At 36.7% G+C, this 19,940-nt stretch overlaps 1 pseudogene; it reads right to left on the minus strand.

The window, feature by feature from the left end:
• Positions 9,143 to 9,990, minus strand: LOC110259582 (annotated as a pseudogene).

Consider the following 19,940-nt stretch of genomic DNA (forward strand, 5'->3'; position numbering starts at 1 on the left):
TCAACACCAAAAAAGCCAATAACCCAATGGAAAAATGAGCAAAGGACCTGAATAGGCATTTCTTCAAGGAAGATATATGGATGGCTAACAAGCACATGAAAAAAATACTTCCACAGTAATACTGAGATTATTCCAAATTGTTGGAGCTCATGATTTCTATTTTATCTTGATTTCTTCCTTTTTAAATTTAATTTTATTGGAGTAGAGTTTATTTACAATGTTGCATTAGTTCCAGGTATACTGTAACATGAATCAGTCATAACATATAAATATATCAATTCTTTTTTCCCCATATAGTTTATTACAAACCATTGAGTAGATTTTCCTGTTCTGTAATCTCGTTTACACAGTAGTTTGTATGTGCTATTCCTACCCTCCTACTTCTTCCTTTCCCCAATAGTTTCACCTATGGTAACCATAAGATTGGTTTTAAAATCTATAAGTTCTTTTCTGTTTTTTAAATAAATTCTTTTGTATAATTTTTATTACAGTCCACATATTTGATATAATATGATATTAGTCTGTGTGACTTACTTCACTTAGTCTGATAATTTCTAGGTCCCCCACTGCTGCTGAAAATAGCAATATTCCATCATTTTTATAGCTAAATAACATTACATTGTATGGATAAAGAAGATGTGGTACATAATACAATTCCTTCCTTTTTGCATGGGCATGTCTATCCTAATACTCTGTATTCATTATATTTTTGAAGTAGATAACATGTCTCTTTCACAAGTACATAGGTGGAGAGAAACTTTGCCTAAGGCTGATTCATACCTAGAGACTCATTTATGCCTGATTTACATGATTTTTTGTGAGATTTTGGTGTTAGAATTTATCTTTTATTGGGTTAAAACTTTTGGGAATGTTGGGATGAGGTAAATATATTCTGCATTTGAGAATGACATGAATGTGTGGGGACCAGAGGGTAGAGTGTTATGTGCTAATATGCATCCCCAAAAATGTATACAGTGAAATTCTAATTCAAATCATAATATGAGTTTACTGGAAATAGTTTAGTTGTAGATGTAATTAATTAGGTGATGTCACATTGGAGTGGGTAGAACCCCTAATCCTGTAGGAACCATGTCCCTATAAAAAGGTGAAATTTGGATACAATACACACATCATTTGAAGACAGAGTTTTGCGGTTATAAATGAAGAAACTACTCCAAACTACAAGCTATTAGGGGATGGATTTTTTCCCTAGCTCAAAGAGCATGGTCCTTTTGACCCCTTGATCTTAGAACTGTAACTTTCAGAATTGAAAGACAATACATTTCTCTTCTTCTAAGCCACCTAGTTGGGGTCCTTAGATAAGATAAGTCCAGCTATTTTTTTTCCTTTGAGAAGGAAAAATCAACATCCAGAAGGTATCAGATCTACATAAATTAATGTTCACCTGATGGCTATTAAATATAGTAAAAACTTTGAGAGTCAGCTTGGGTTGCCATGAAAAAATATCATAGACTATCTTAAAAATGAAAAGAAAAAACAAAACAAAAAAAAACCCAAAATAATTTCTCATAATTCTGCAGAGTAGAGTTCTAAAAAAGATTAAAACTCTGCCTTGTTGATGAGGGCTTACTTCTTGTCTTGCAGGCAGTCATTTCATTATTTTTACACATGGTCTTTCTTCAGTTTGCAGAGATAAAGAGAGTGTGTTTTGGTGTCTCTTTTAAAAAATATTGAAATGTAGTTGATTTACAACATTGTATTGTTTTCTCTTCTTATAAGGATACTAATTTATTGAATCATGACCCCACCCTTATATGGAATCATTTAATTTTAATAACTTCCTTTGAAGGGCTCATCTCCAAATGCAGCCAGACTGGGGGGTTAGGGCTTCAACCTTTGAACTGGAGGGGAACCACAAAAATTAACTTGTTTTCTTCAAACAGTAGCTGTTGATTCTAAAGTTTATATGGACAATAGATAAGAATCCCAGGGAGATATTGAAAAATAATAACATTTTTGGAGACTAGACTTCTCAAATATTTAAATATTCTATGAATAAATATTCTATGAAGTCAAAAATAAACAACCTGGAACATATTACCTGTGTGACAAGAAACTGCTGTGGAGTACCTTCCATTATCTTTAAAATGAGTTTATTAAGAAACAAAAAAAATGGAGTTCCCTTCTGGTGCAGTGGCTTAAGGATCTGGCTTTGTCACTGCAGCAGCTCAGGTCACTGTTCTGATGCAGGTTTGATCCCCGGCCTGGGTACTTCCACATGTCCTGGATATGGCAATAAATAAAATTAGTTTATTATAATTTTCCTGTCTATGTTCCAGTATTATATGTTAGGTTGTAGGGACATAGTAAAATCATTGGGGTAAAATTTTATTCATGAGCTTTTGGATAAAAGCGGACACTTTAGGACCTTATGTAGACACAAAATAATACATAAAATTGAAACATGTGGGTGACATTATTAGAGGTGAGTGATTATTCACATGGAAGAAAGTTGAATTCTGTGGCTATCAGTGTCTGCTACAAGGCAGAGTAAGTCTCCATTGCTTTTGTTCTTCCTCACCATTTATTAGTTAGCTTTTTCATTTTTCCCATGAATATCTAAGTTCTTTGCCTCTTGATTTTGGGGTTGTCCATGTATTTGCATTGAGGAATGGAATCTAAACAGAAGTGGAAATGTATTTTCCAAATCTAAGCCTCAAGAAGCTTCTCTGTCATACCACTATAGTTATTATGAAGAAAACATAACCAGATAGCCTATTAATGACAATCTGTAGCTTAGAACCACACAGCTGAGCCAAGTTGAGATCATCAGAACTCCTACACATGCAAGAGAACAAATGCTTATTGTTCTCTATGACTAAGGTTTTGTATTTTTTCAAATAAATAAATTTTATTGGAGTATAGTTGACTTAGTTTTGTTGTTTTAAGTGTACAGCAAAGTGAATCAATTATACATATACATATTTCCATTCCTTTTTAGATTCTTTCCCCATGTAGGTTAATGCATGCTATTGAGTAGATTATCCTGTGCTATATAGTAGGCCATTTTTATCTATACATTTTATATATAGTACTGTGTACATGTCAATCCTAACTTCTTATTTATCCCTGCCACCCCACCTATCACTTTTGGTAACCTTAAATTTGTTTTCAAAATCTTTGAGACTGTTTCTATTTTGTAAGTTCTCTTGCATCATTTTTTGTTAGATTCCATATATTAGTGATCTCATATGATATTTGTATTTCTCTGTCTGACTTCACTCAGTGTGATGATTTCTAGGTCCACCCATGTTACTGCAAGTGGCATTATTGAATTCTTTTTTACAGCTGAATAATATTCATATATTTTCATACATATATTATACATATACATACCACATCTTCTTTATCCAGTACTCTGTTGATGGACATTTATGTTGCTTCCATGTCCTGGCTATTGTAAATATTGCTGCATGAACATTGTGGTGTACGCATGGTTTTGAACTATGCTTTTCTCTGGACAGATGCCCAGGATAGGGACTGCTGTATTATATGGTAGTTCTATTTTTAGTTTTTTGAGGAACCTCCACAGTGTTTTCCATAGTGGTTGTACCAATTTACTTCCCACCAACAGTGTAAGAGGGCTCCCTTTTCTTTGTACCCTTTCCAGCATTTATTGTTTGTAGACATTTTGATGATGACCATACTGGCTTATGTAAGGTGATACTTCTAATAATGAGTGATGTTGAGCATATTTTCATGGTATTTTTTGGCCATCTGCATGTCTTCTTTGGAGAAATGTCTATTTGAATCTTCTGCCCACTTTTTGATTGGGTTGTTGTTGTTGTTTTTTGATATTGAGCTGCAGGGGTTGTTTGTATATTTTGGAGATTAATACTTGTCAGTTGCTTCCTCTGCAAATATTTTCTCCCATTCTGTGAGTTGTCTCCCATTCTTATGGTTTCCTTTGCTGTGCAAAAATTTTTAAGTTTGATTTGGTCCCATTTGTTTATTTGTGTTTTTATTTTCATTACTTTAGGAAGTGTATCTGAAAAGATATTGCCACTGTTTATGTCAGAGAGTGCTCTGCCTATGTTTTCCTATAAGAGTTTTATTGTATCCAGTTTTATGTTTGGGTCTTTAAAGCATTTTGAGTTTATTTTTGTGTGTGGTGTTGAGAGAGTGTTATTATTTCTTTTGTACATAGTGTTATAGTTTTTTCAGCACCACTTACTGAAAAGACTTGTTCTCCATTGTATATTTTTGCCCCTATTGTTGTAAACTAGTTGACTATAGGTGTGTGGGCTTATTTCTGGACTTTCTATCCTCTTCCAGTGATTTATATTGTTAGAAACTGGTGAGGGAAGAAGGAGGCAAAGACTGGAGCAATGAGATCTCAAGTGGGTTTATAGACCAACAGAGTGCCCAGGAGCACTGGGCAGAGAGAACTCAGGCTCCTAGCAGCTAAGGGTGCAGCTAGTTATATAGGAAAAGGGATAGTTTATATTTTTATCACATCCTATTTTTAACACAGGTTCACCATGGAGTAAGAAACAGAGAAGATAAAAGTTAGGTTGTTACAACTTAAGAGTTTTTCCAACTATTTTTGTCTTGAAGCTTTACATTTCATTACATACAGTTAGTACATAACATATGTCCATTTTTGTGCCAGTACCACACTGTTTTGATGACTGTAGCTTTGTAAAACAGTCTGGGGTCAGAGACCATGATTCCTCCAGCTCTATTTTCCTTTCTCAAGATTGCTTGACTATTTGGGATCCTTTGTTTTTCAATGGACATTTAATTTTTTATTATTCTTTGAAAAATGCTATTGGTAATTTGATAAAAATTGCATTGAGTCTGTAGTTTGCCTTGTGTAGTACAATTCTTTTGATGATACTGATTCTCCCAATCCAAGAGCATGGTATATTTTTCCATTTTGGGGGTCATTTTATATTTCTTTCGACAGCATTGTATAGTTTTTCAGAGTACAGTTCTTTTGCCTACTTAGGTAGGTTTCTTCATATGTATTTTATTCCTTTTGATACAATGAAGTGGTAATTTTCCTTTAATTTCTCATTCTGATATTTCATTTTTAGTATACAGAAATGCAAGAGATTTGTGTGTATTAACTTTGTACCTTGCACCTTGACAATTTATTGATGAACTAAAGTAGTTTTCTGATAGCACCTTTAAGAATTTCTATGCATAGTTTCATGTCATCTGTAAAAAGTGACAATTTTACTTTCTTTTTTCCAATTTGGATTTTTTTTCTTCTCTGATCACCATGCCTCTCCAGGAGACTCTCTAAGACCCACAGACAGGTCTAACTCAGGTTCTTATCAAGTTTCTCCTCTTTCCTTGGAACCAGTGCATATGAAATCTTGTATACACCCTCCAAGAATGGAGTCTTTGTTGTCCACAGTATTGTGGATCTCCTGCATTCAGCTCCATGGGCCTTCAATGCCGAATGCTCTGGGGACTCCTCCTCCCCATGCCAGACCCCTAAGCTGTGGAAGTTAATGTAGGTTCAGAACTCTCACTCCCCTGAGATATCTTCTGTAATGGAGTTATTTTCCCGTCTGTGGGTTACCCAACTGGTAGATGTGGGATTCTTTACATCACAAGGGCCCTCTCCTTATCATCTCATGTGGCTTATTCTTTGTCTTTGGCTGTAGGATATCTTTTTTTCATACCATCCAGTCTATTTTGTTGATGGTTGTTCAGTATTTAATTGTAATTTTGGTGTTTTCATGAGGGGAGGTGAGCTCGTGTCCTTCTCCTCTGCCATCTTGTTGTTGACTCTCTGATGCCTTTTTAAATGGAATAGTTTCCTTTTTTTCTTTTGTCTTTTCTAGGGCTGCATCCACTATATGGAGGTTCCCACGCTAGGGGTCCAATTGGAGCTGTAGCTGCTGGCCTACACCAGAGCCACAGCAATGTGGGATCCAAGCCACATCTGCAACCTATACCACAGCTCATGGCAACACTGGATCCTTAACCCACTGAGCAAGGCCAGGGATTGAACCCACAACCTCATGGTTCATAGTCATATTTGTTAACCACTGAGCCACGATGGGAACTCTGGAATAGGTTTCTTTATTTCTTGTATACATATCTCAATATTACATAGAAATTCAAGTGACTTCTGTTAATTTTATATCCTGAAACTCTACTGCATTTGTTGTTCATTTGCAAAGGTTCTAGTTTTTAGTTTTTCAGTCTTGCCTCCTTTATCATAGAAAAAGATCATATAAACGTCTGTCCTTTGGGAACTTTCTATTCTTTTCCTTTGATCTCTGTGACTGTTTTTGTTATATCAGTAAATTATTTTGCTACTGTAGCTTTGTAGTACAGGCTGATGTCTTGGACCATGATTCCTGGAGCTCCGTTCCTTCTCAAGATTATTTTGGCCATTCATGATCTTTTCCCATATGAATTTTAAAATTATTTGTTCTAGGTATTTTGATAAGGATTGCATTGAGTCTGTAGATCACCTTAAGTAGAATAATCATTCTAACAATAATAATTCTTCCAATTCAGTATATCTTTCCACCTCTTTGCTTCATCCTTAATTACTTTCATCACAAGTATTTTACAATCTTACTTAGGTTTATTCCCAATTTTTTTGAAGTGACTGTCAATGGAATTATTTACCTAAGTTCTCTTCTGATAGCTAATTATTAGTGTTTTGAAATAAAACACATTTCTGCATATTCATTTTGTATGTTGCAAATTTATTGAATTCATTGATAAGCTTTAGTTATCTTTTAATGGTATCGTTAAGGTTTTTTATGTATATTGTTATGGAGTTTTCAAACAGTGATAGTTTTACACTGGTTTTAGTGCATGTCACTTAAAATGCCTCCTTTAAAAATGAAGTTTTTATTTCACACAGCACACTGTAACTAAAGAAATTAAGTCCTATTGGCCTTCAGAGCCAAACGCCCTGGGGGCTCATCTACCCAGTGCAAGATCCCTGTGATGGGGAGCCTAACATGTGGCTCATAAATCTCTCTCCTGTGGGAAATGCTCTGCAATATAATATTTGTCTAGTTTATGTGTCATTCACCTGAGTGAGTGGTATAATTATATCCCAAGTCTGTCCCTCCTATGCATCTGCTGTCATTCCTTATTTATTTCTTTTGTTGTGGAAGATATCTTTTGGTAGGTTCTGGTATTTTTCATCAATAATTTCTCTGCAGAAGGTTGTTATTTTGGTATGCTTATGAGGTGGGCTCAGGGTCTTTCTACACCAAAATCTTTGCCAGTCTTTGCTAGGATAATTTATATGGAATCATTATGTTTGCATCATTTGGTTCAGGAAAATGAGGGGTCATACATAGACTACTCTATTATTTTAAAAGTTAAATAATGTACATATTTTATTAATTCTGGTTGAGGGCAACAAAATATTGTAAACTATTTTCCAAAAATAACTTTCCAAAAATACTAGATCATTATTTTGCAGTCATGAAGTAATTGAGTGTCAAGAGGAAAAGTGAATCTACACTTTTCAAACCATCTGATAATTCACAAGTTGACATAACAAATTTAAAATTGGTACACATGCAAATAAGCTGTGGCTTTATGGAACATATCCAACAAACCCTATTTATTCTACCTATGCAGTCCAGTATTTCCTAATTATAGGACATGGTCCATTCCACTTGGATTTACACCATCCAGGTCACCATCTTCATTCCTCTGGTTTTCCCACCTACAGATTGTACTTGTTCAATTGATTACCACCATTGTAGTAGTTCTACAATGCAAACAACATTATTTCACTGCAGTTTTCAAAAACCTGGGTCACAAAAATGAAAGAAATGAGACTTTAAATAGAATTAGGAATGGATGAATTATAGGGACACTTATCTCTCTGGCTTTTCTAACCACATGAATTTTTGTCATGCTATTTTTTCAGTCCCTGTGCAGGTACTCTCAACCCAGCAATCTGTCTCATTTGGGGATAGCATTTTGTCACCATTCAACACTGAGTTCCAGGGTTTTATTTACACCATTCTTTGTTTGGATAAACTCACATTTGAGAGGTAGAACTGATGTGTCCTTATGACCTGTATTCTTTCACCATGAGCATCAAAATAATTTATGCTTTTTACTACAATTATTTGCCCAAACTACACTTACAGTTCAAATTTATAAGGATAGTATCTATGTTTAATTCATATTGTAAACTCACATAGCTCTGTTTCTAAAATTATAATATAAGAAATATTTTTTTGAGAAAATGAAGGCTTGAATGTTTGACATTTTCCATGCTTGCTTGAATAGTAGGTCACACACTTCAAATCTCAGCTAAAACACTATCGCGCATGGAAAATAATATTTTCTGCTTGAAGGAACACTGGGGTTAATTAAATTCCTTCATGGGCTTAACATTTTTCCCACAGTACTTTATAGTTTCCTGGATTTCTACTCTAACACGAGTACTAAACATTTCAGACAGGTAAAACCCACTAGGATCCTTCAGGTTTGGATCATGAGGAACACAGTAGCCAATCAATAAAGCAGGCAGAAGACTGGATTTTCACAGTGATGATTAGCCACATTAATATGAACATGGTTTCTAAGATTTGTCACACTGCCAACAAGAAGAAAGTAGAAACTAAAAGGGAGAATATCTTATTTTTTTATCATTTATTTTTAAGTGATTTTAAGTATACACTTGTACCATGAATAATAACAGTACAATTAACACATATGACCTCTATATAGATCACCTATTAACATTATACCACTTTTGCTTCATCATTTTTTCTCTCTCTCTCTTTCATCAGTTGCATACTTTATGATATTTTTCTCTATTTTACCTATGCATTTTCTAAGAATATGAATATTCTCCCTCAGAATCACAGTGAAGTTAATTTCAGAAAAATACAACATGAATTCAATATAATTATAAAAATAATTTGTACACAGAAAGAGTTTAAAATGTAGAGCTTTCCATTACATGGAAACAATTCCTCTCAAATATATATATATATTTATATGGACACACACATATATATATATATATGGACACACACACACATATATATATATGGTGACACATTATGGTATTAGAATATGAAGAATAACTTTGGCATTATATATATGTATATAGTATTTAGCATGGAGAAAAATAAACAACTAGTGTAAAAATCTATTATTTCATAGTTCACTGGAAAACAGATTCCACATTCCACATTTTCTTTAGAGCCTTTGTGACATCGTTACTCCTAAAGCTATAGATTAAGGGGTTTAGCAAAGGAGTGAGTATGGTATAAAAGACAGATACAGCCATGTCTTTTTCAGGAGTGTGGTAGGAGCTAGGGAGCATGTAGGTGTGGGCTGAAGCCCCATAGAAGAGGATGACCACAGTCATGTGGGAAGAGCAAGTCATAAAGGCCTTCTTCTGACTTTCTGCTAAATTCATTCTGCGGATGGTGAGGAGGATGAAAGAATAGGAGCTTGAAATTATTGTGACAGGAATGAGGATCATGAGGACACAGCATAGGTACATGAGTGTCTCATAGATGGATGTGTCTGAGCAGGAAAGCTTCATTACAGCAGGGACCTCACAGAAGAAATGATGGATCTCCCAGGATCTGCAGAAAGGAAAGGTCATGGTGATGGGTGTGAACATAAAGCCTTCCACTGATCCCAGCAACCAGACACCAAGAGGACCCACACCTTATGACTCATGAGAGTAGAATAATGGAGTGGATGACAGATGACCACAGAGTGGTCATAGGCCATGGCAGCCAGAAGAAAATATTCAAAACCTCCAAGTGTCAAGTAGAGAAACATCTGCATTCCACATTCAGGGGCTGAGATCAAGCAATTGTCATACTGTCTTTCATTATGTTCTACCCCAAAATATAGAATATAGTTCCCTGCACTAGACAGTAGGAACTCATTGCTTATCCAATCTAAATGTAACAGTTTGTACATACGAAGCCCAAATTCTCCATCCATCCCACATATCCTCGCCTCCTTCCTGGCTACCACAAATCTGGTATCCATATCTGTGATCTGTTTCTGTTGTTTCTGATTCATAGATTGGATCATTTCTTTCATATTTTAGATTCTATATACGAGTGATATCATATGGTATTTGTCTTCCTCTTTCTGTCTTATGTAACTTAGTATGACACTTTCTAGTTGCATCCATGTTTCTCCAAATGACATTATGTTGTTCTTTTTATGGCTTAGTAGCATTCCATTGTATTAATGTACCACATGTTCTTTAAAAAAAATTCATCTGTCAATGGGCATTTATTTTCTTTCCATGTACTGGCCATTGTGAATAGTGATGCAGTGAATGTAAGGGTAAATGCAACTTTCTGAAAGAAAGTTTTGTCTAGACACATGCCCAGGAGTGGGAATGATGTATCATATGGTAATTTTATATTAGTTTTCTGAGGAACTTCCATACTGTTTTCTATAGTAGTTTTAGCAGTTTAAATTCCCAACAGTGAAGGAAGCTTCCCTTTTCTCCACACCCTCTCTAGCTTTTGTTATTTGTTGACTATAAAATCATGGCTATTCTGACTGGTTTGAGGTCATACCTCATTGTAGTTTTGATTTGCATTTCTTTAATAATTAGAGATGTTGAGCATTTTTTTTCAAGTGCCTACTGCCTATTTATATGTGTTCTTTGGAGAACTGTCTATTTAGGTCTTCTACCCATTTTTCAATTGGGTTATTTGTTGTTTTACTTTTGATTTATATGTGCTGTTTGTATAATTTGGAGGTTAGGCCTTTGCAGGTTGCATTGTTTGCAAATATTTTCTCCCATTCTGTGGCTTCTTATTTCTTTTTTTAATAGTTTCATTTGCTATGAAAAAGCTCTTGAGTTTAATTATGTTCCATTGCTTTATTTTTGTTTTTATTATCATTATTCTAGGAGGTATATCAAATAAAATATTACTGTGATTTATATCAAAGAGAGTTCAGCCTATGTTTTCCTTTAGGAGTTTCAAGTATCTGAACTTGTGTGTTGGTCTTTAATCCATTTTGAGTTTATTTTTGTTAATGGTATGAGGGTGTGTTCTAACTTCATTATTTAACATGGAGCTGTCCAGTTTTCTCAGCACCACCCATTGAAGTGTCTGTCCATCTTTCTCCCATTGTATGTTCTTTCCTCCTTTGTAATGGATTAGTTGAACATAGGTGCTTGAGTTTTATTTCTTGGTTTTTATGCTGTTCCACCAAGCTATATTATGGTTTTGTGCTATCATCATACTGTTTTGATAATTGTGGCTTTGTAATATAGTCTGATGTCTGGGAGCCTGACTCTTCTAGTTACATTTTTCTTTTTCAGTATTGCTTTGGCTATTTGATGTCTTCTGTGTTACCATACAAACTTTAAAATATTTTGTTTTAGTTCTGTGAAGAATGTCCTTAGTAATTTGATAGGAATTTCATAGAATCTCTAAATTGCCTTGGGTAGTAGAGTCATTTTAACAAAATCATCCCCATCCAAGAACATGGTACATCTTTCATCTGTTTGTGTCACTTTTGATTTCTTTCATCAGTGTCTTATAATTTTCAGAGTACAGGTCTTTTGTTCCTTTTGGGTAGATTTATTTCTAGGTATTTTATTCTATTTGATATGATGGTAAATGGGATGTTTTCCCAAATTTCTCTTTCCATTCATTGTTAGTGTATGGAAATGCAGTGTGTATTAATTTTTTACTCTGCAACATTACCAAAGTTATTTATGAGTTCTAACAGTTTTCCTTCAGTGTCTTTAGAATTTTCTAGGTATAGTATCATGTCATCTGCAAACAGTGATAGTTTTATTTCTTCTTTTACCATCTTTATTATTATCACACTGAAGTTTTTTTTAGATATATTACTTAATCCTCTTCATTTAGTTGTTTTTGTCCTGTTTTTTAATCTGGTCTATTTCTTTGTTGTCTCATATTGTCTAACTTTCTATGATTATCATCTTCTTAACAGCAGGTATGTAGTGCAGGAGCTGGTGCCTATTCCTACAATTCTCACATACCCAGAGCATGTGATGGGAGAAGTTGTACCATACTATCTCTCCTGGAGCCAGGTGGCTCCTAGTAATGGGGTCCATGAGAGAGTTGGCAGTGGTTCACAGTTCACAGAATTGCTTTTTCAGTGGGTGGGTGGGGTGCAGCAGTGACTCCTTTGACCCCTCCTACTACTGTGGATCTCTGAGGACCATTTCTTGCAGCTGGAAAATACAGAAGCTTCTCCTGCAGTCCCTGCAAATGCCAGGAATATTCTCTGGACTGCTCTCCATATCTGGGGGAGTCACTCTTCTACAGTCCCTCCCTTTGGTAACTCTATGGAGCATTCTCTGTAGCCCCAAGGATGGGGGATGCTACTTAACTGTTGCTAAAATGTTCTATGTGTAGCTGTTCATACAGTCCCTTTCTCTTCAGGACCAATAGCAGGAGTGGTCTTTCTTGCTGCCTCAGGGAAGAAAATGCACCAGCAGATTTTTTTGTCTCCTTTGGACAGCCTCACAATGTATGCCAATTCTGTGATCCCCTTCCCATTTGCTGGCAGAGATCTCAGAGCTTGTACTATTCCCAAGATCACTCAGCCTGCTTGGTATTCTCTTGTAACCCTAAGGGCAGGGGATGCTCCCAAGCTGTTTCTAGGCAACAGTCACTCCTGGGTGCTTCCAGGATTTTGAGTCACTGGTATCCTGCAGCCTGAGATAGTGCCCAAGAAACAAGGCTCTAGTGGTAGATACTTCCCCTAAATAATGCACCTAGCCTCCAAGAACACCTGGGTTTCCTCAGTTTATACCTTCAAATGTGTACACCTTAGACCTCAGTCTCTCCAGGCTATCTCTGAATGGCCAAGGCCAGTTTTTTCCCACATAGCCAGCCCCAGATTTCTCCCTGAGTCTGATCTCCAAAGCTGGAGTTTTAGTTTCCAACCTCTGCATTTACCAACATATAGTTGGGTATTTCATGGTGGTAGCACTGACCATTAGTGGAAGACTTTTTCCATTTTAACTGCTTCTCACTCATTACTGTGTTCTCCTCTGATACTCTAAAGTTCTCTTATATCCCAGCCGATCTCACTGGTGGGAGAACTTCCCAGGGTGCAGGAGATTTTCATTTTCAGCCCCCCCCCCACAAGAGTGCAGGTCCTGTCCCACTTCCTTTCTCATTTTCTCTGTCATTTTCTTCTTTCTTTTGTCCTACCTACTCAGTTTTGTGAAGATTTTCTTGCTCTATCTGAATCCTGAGGTCTTTTGTCAGTGTTCAACAAATAGTCCCACATTTAGATGGATTTTCAATGTGGGAGTAGGTAAGCCTCACATCCTACTACTCCACCATCTTCTCTCAACCTCCTTGGAGGAATTGTTTTTTTTATTTTTTGTCTTTTTGCCTTTTCTAGGGCCACACCTGTGGCATATGGAGGTTCCCAGGCTATGGGTCTAATCAGAGCTGTAGCTGCCAGCCTACGCCAGCGCCACCACAATGCCAGATCCGAGCCACATCTGCAACCCACACCATAGCTCAGGCAATGCCGGATCCTTAACCCACTGAGTGAGGTCAGGGATCAAACCCACAGCCTCATGATTCCTAGTTGGATTCGTTAACCACTGAGCCAAGAAGGGAACTTCAGGAATGGGTTTTGATCTACAGTTTTATCTTGGCTCTTTTAGCAGAGTAGTGAGTGTCAGCAGCACCTCCTATGGTCTTGATCACTTAGCTGCAAGTAGATGTTTGGATACTTCTCCTCTCCAGAATTTGAGGAGAACTTGATCCCCTGGCTGGAAAGGGTACAAAACCTCCTCAGTTGGGTAGGCAAACATATTGGAAGCAAATTCTTTGAACTGATGTGAATAGTACTTATTGTCTTAGCATTGTCAGCAACTACTAGGTCCTTTAAGACATTACCCTGCCTAGGAAGACACTTGGAATGGCCTACCATACAATATTTCAAAAGAGATTAATTTAAGCTTGCTTCTGGGAACCACTTAAACCATGGCAGATCATCTGCCAAGGACTTACCTCAAGTAAAATTAATCTCCTGATATACTTTATATATCATTTATTTATTTGTTTTTAGTTTTTCCTGTTGATGGTGGTCACCATAATGAATTTAGTTTCAGATTCAATATGTTACCTATTGTGTTATAATGGAGACAAATGCAAGTTCATTGTCATTTTGAAAAGTGCCAGGCAATCCACATTTCCTTACAAATGACTATAACTACTTCAGATTTTTTTTTCTGTCCAAGTGGTGTATTCTTCCATTCATCCTGAAAAAAGTGACCACAGACACCAAGAAATATCTGATATTTCCAAACATTCTTTTTTTTTTTAAAGATTTTATAGGCTATATGTTTGGGGCCCTTCCTGGTCTACACTGTGCCCACATTTCTGGTGTTACCTTTTCATAGACCTCAGGGTGAAGTTCTATTGTTTTCTGAATTTTGTATGACAGCCATCTACAGGTTTAGAGAGGAGATTTTGGTCCTGGAGGGGAAAAGGGCATTTAGGCATATATAAGAAACCATGTTATAATGGCATGTCACCTAAATTATTCTCCAATATTTGCAAAATTAGAATGGCTCTGCCATTCTCCTGATATCCCAGTGACTTGGGTAGATTGATATTCTGTATATGCTAACTTGGTATATAGAATGGAATACGTTGTCCCTGTGCTGACTAGAAAAGTTAATCAGTTTGTCTCCCAATGTCAATTGTAAACAGGGCTCCTGTGGGGGTATTTTAATTGAATATCACAAATCCAGATAAATCCCTGGCCCTCTTCATTCATCAGCTAAGCATTCTTCCATTTTTACTATCTGAGGGGACTCACTGCTTCTCTTTTACTCAGCTTTCTTTTAAATTTGGGGTTTTCCAGGTCTGGCCAGGCCATGAAAAGATCTGCCTAATTCTCGGACAGTCTTTCTGAGTCAGGCTGCCCTGGGGAGGAAACTCTTGGGTTTGCAGTGGCCCAACTAGCTTCCAAAGCCCTTGGAGGGAGCTGAACTCTCACAGAACAGCTGCAAAGGACTTCCAGCTCTCTGCAGAACCCCCTGCAGCCTGGAAAAACTACAACAAGCTTGGCCAGACTGTGAAAAGATCTGCCTACATTCTCAGGCCGTCCTTCTGAGTTGGGCTGCCCTAGAGAAGAGCCACATAGGTTCTCAGTGACCCAGATAGCTGATCCAGCCCTCAGGGGGTGGTGGACTCCTGAGGTACAGCTACCCAACACTGCAAACCCCCTGCAAGAACCCCACAGCCTAAAAACACCAGAGAAAGCTCTGCCCAGCCCAGTGAAATCAGCTACCATCGTGGTGTGGACCTCCCAGTCCTGTCTGCACTCAGGAAGTCCTCCTTTGCTTCAGAGAGACCCTGTCAGCACCACCCACCCTCCAGAAAAGCCATGCTGCCACAAAGAAGATGGACCAACAATGCCAGCCCTCAGGAAACATTCCACAGCAGTGCCAAGGCAAACGCTGCCTGGTCACGGAGAGTACAACTCTACAAGGAAAAAGAAAACAACAAGAAAGATGAAGAATCTGAGAAACCACCCCCAGTCAAACCAACAGGAGAACTCACCCAAAACAGTCAAAAATGAAACCGATCTCTGCAGTCTGACAGACCTGGCATTCAAAAGAGAAATAGTGAAAATACTGAAGGAATTAAGAGAAGATATGAACAGTAATGCAGACACCCTCAGAAAGGAACTAGAAAATAGAAGGAGGAGCCAAGAAAAACTAGAACATTCATTTGCAGAGATGCAAACTGAACTAGGGGCAGTAAAAACCAGAATGAATAATGCAGAAGAACGAATCAGTGATATGGAAGATAGAATAATGGAAATCACCCAATCAGGTCAGTAGACAGAAAACCTAATCAAAAAACAGGAAAGCAATATAAGAGACCTATGGGATAATAGAAAGAAGGCCAATCCATGCATAATAGGGATTCCAGAAAGAGTAGAAAAAGATAAGGGAATGGAAAATATATTTGAAGAAGTTATCACTGGAAACTTCCCAAATCTAAAGGATGCTGAGTTCAAGATACAGGAAGCACAGAGGGCCCCAAACAAACTGAACCCAAATAGACTCACACCAAGACACATCATAATAAAAATGGCAAAAGTTAGTGATAAAGAGAGGATCCTAAAGGCAGCAAGAGAAAAGCAGAATGTTACCTACAAGGGAACCCCCATAAGAATATCAGCTGATTTCTCTACAGAAACACTACAGGCCAGGAGGGAATGGCAAGAGATATTTCAAGTGCTAAAAGGAAAAAATATGCAACCTAGACTACTCTATCCAGCAAGAATATCATTTAAAATAGAAGGGGAAATAAAATTTTTTTCCAACAAACAAAAGCTAAAAGAATACAGCAACACAAAACCCAGGCTAAAAGAAATACTGAAAGGGCTTCTCTAAACCAAAAAGAAAGGAAGGAAAGGGAAGAAAAAAGAAAAGAAATAAAGAAGAAGAAGAGGAAGAACTAGGACTGAGGAAACCACAATCAGAGAGCAGTCACTCAAATAATCTAGCATATAGATTTAATCATGAACATGCTTCAAAGAAAATAAAATTTAAAAGAAAAAAAAAGAGTCATCAAAATCATAAAATGTGGCCAAGGGATGTTAGGAAATATACAGACCCTTTTTGTTTGATGTTTCTTTTATTAATTTTAATATAGTAATGAAGTGTTTGAACCTACAGGACCATCAAGCTAAAACACACAATTATGGGAAGGGGTTAGAATACTTAAAAAACAGGGCAACCACAAGCCAAAACCAAATATTGCATCTGCAAAAAATGAAGAAAAAAAAAACCAGTCAAGCAGATAATAAGTGGAGACCATCCAACCAAAAAAAAAAAAAAAAGAAACAAAGAGTGGAAAACCATAGAATCAACGGGAACACGAGGTTCAAAGGGCAATCATCTATCAATTATCACCTTAAATGTCAATGGACTGAATGCCCCAATTAAAAGACAGAGAGTGGCTGAATGGATAAAAAGGCAAAAACCTTCAATATGCTGCCTACAAGAAACTCACCTTAGGACAAAGGATACATATAGATTGAAAGTGAAAGGGTGGGGAAAAATATTTCCAGCCAATAGACATGACAGAAAAGCAGGAGTCGCAATGCTCATATCAGACAAAATAGACTTTAAAACAAAAGGCATAAAGAAAGACAAAGAAGGACACTACTTAATGATTAAGGGATCCATCCAAGGAGAGGATGTTACTGTCATCAACATATATGCCCCAAATATAGGAGCACCCAGATACATACAACAAATATTAACAGACACAAAGGGAGATATTGATGGGAATGCAATCATAGTAGGAGAACTTAATACCCCTCTCATATCAATGGACAGATTCTCTAGACAGAAAACCAATAAAGCAACAGAGATCCTAAAGGAAGCAATAGAAAAGTTAGACTTCATTGATATCTTCAGCACACTACATCCAAAAAAAATTAGAATATACATTCTTCTCAAGTTCGCATGGAACATTCTCAAAAATTGACCACATATTGGGACAAAAAGCGGACCTCAATAAATTCAGGAGCATAGAAATTATCTCAAGTATATTCTCTGACCACAATGCCATGAAATTAGAAATCAACCATGGGAAAAGGAAAGAGAAAAAACCTACTACATGGAGACTAAACAACATGCTACTAAAAAAACAATGGGTCAATGAGGAAATCAAGAAGGAAATTAAAAACTACCTTGAAACAAATGATAATGAAGACACAACCTCTCAAAATCTATGGGATGCTGCGAAGGCAGTGCTCAGAGGGAAATTTATAGCAATACAGGCCTTTCTCAAAAAAGAAGAAAGATCCCAAATTGACAACTTAACCCTCTACCTAAGCAAATTAGAAAAAGAAGAAGAAAAAAGACCTAAAGTCAGCAGAAGGAAGCAAATTATAAAGACCAATGAAGAAATCAATAAAATAGAGATTCAAAAAACAATAGAGAAAATTAATAAAACCAAGAGCTGGTTCTTTGAAAAGGTACACAAAATTGACAAACCCCTGGCCAGAATTACTAAAAAGAGGAGAGAAAGAACCCAAGTAACCATAATTATAAGTGAAAAAGGAGAAATCACAACGGATACAGCAGAAATACAAAAAACCATAAGAGAATACTATGAACAACTGTATGGCAACAAGTTTGACAATCTGGAAGAAATGGACAATTTTCTAGAATCTTACAGCCTGCCAAAACTGAATCAAGCAGAAACAGACCAACTGATCAGACCCATCACTAGAAATGAAATTAAAGAAATCATTAAAAACACGCCCTACAAATAAAAGTCCAGGACCAGATGGCTTCACAGGTGAATTTTATCAAACATATAAAGAGGAATTGGTGCCCATCCTCCTTAAACTCTTTCAAAAGGTTGAAGAAGAAGGAATACTCCCAAAGACATTCTATGAGGCCACCATCACCCTCATTCCAAAACCAGGCAGAGATACCACCAAAAAAGAAAACTATCGCCCAATATCATTGATGGATATAGATGCAAAAATTCTCAACAAAATCTTATCCAACTGAATCCAACAACATATCAAAAAAATTATACACCATGACCAGGTTGGGTTCATCCCAGGTTCACAAGGATGGTTCAACATACGCAAATCAATCAGCATCATACACCACATTAACAAAAAAAAAGTCAAAAATCATATGATCATCTCAATAGATGCAGAAAAAGCATTTGACAAAGTCCAACATCCATTCATGATCAAGACCCTCGCCAAAGTGGGTATAGAGGGAACATTCCTGAATATAATCAAAGCCATTTATGAGAAACCCACAGCAAATATAATCCTCAATGGGGAAAAACTGAAAGCCTTCTCACTCAAATCTGGAACAAGACAGGGATGCCCACTCTCACCACTGCTCTTCCACATAGTTTTGGAAGTCCTAGCCATAGCAATTAGACAAACAAAAGAAATAAAATCATCTAAATAGGAAGAGAAGAGATAACACTGTCACTGTATACAGATGACATGATACTATACATAGAAATCCCTAAGGACTCAACCCCAAAACTCCTTGAACTGATTAATAAATTCAGCAAAGTAGCAGGATAGAAGATTCACATTCAGAAGTCAGTTGCATTTCTGTATACCAGCAATGAACTATTAGAAAAGGAATACAAAAATATGATACCTTTTAAAATTGTACCTCACAAAATCAAATACCTCGGAATACACCTGACGAAGGAGGTAAAGGACCTATATGCCGAGAACTATAAAATTTTAATCAAAGAAATCAAAGATGTAGAGAAATGGAAAGATATTCCATGTTCCTGGATTGGAAAAATCAATATTGTAAAAATGGCCATACTACCCAAGGCAATCTACAGATTCAATGCAATCCCTATCAAATTACCCATGACATTTTTCACAGAACTAGAACAAACAATCCAAACCTTCATATGGAACCACAAAAGACCCAGAATCGTCAAAGCAATCCTGAGAAACAAAAACCAAGCAGGAGGCATAACTCTCCCAGACTTCGAGAAATACTATAAAGCCACAGTCATCAAAACAATGTGGTACTGGTATCAAAACAGAGAGACAGACAGACCAATGGAACAGAATAGAGAATCCAGAAATAAACCCTGACACCTATGGTCAATTAATCTTTGACAAGGGAGGCAAGAACATAAAATGGGAAAAAATAAGTCTATTCAGCAAGCATTGCTGGGAAACCTGGACAGCTCCATGCAAAGCAATGCGACTAGAACACACCCTCACACCATTCACAAAAATAAACTCCAAATGGCTGAAAGACTTAAATATACAACAGGACACCATCAAACTCCTAGAAGAAAATATAGGCAAAACACTGTCTGACATCAACCTCATGAATATTTTCTCAGGCCAGTCTCCCAAAGCAATAGAAATTAGAGCAAAAATAAACCCATGGGACCTCATCAAACTGAGAAGCTTTTGCACAGCAAAGG

The sequence above is a fragment of the Sus scrofa genome, chromosome 2, assembly GCF_000003025.6.
Source record: "Sus scrofa isolate TJ Tabasco breed Duroc chromosome 2, Sscrofa11.1, whole genome shotgun sequence".
Classification (NCBI taxonomy): domain Eukaryota; kingdom Metazoa; phylum Chordata; class Mammalia; order Artiodactyla; family Suidae; genus Sus; species Sus scrofa.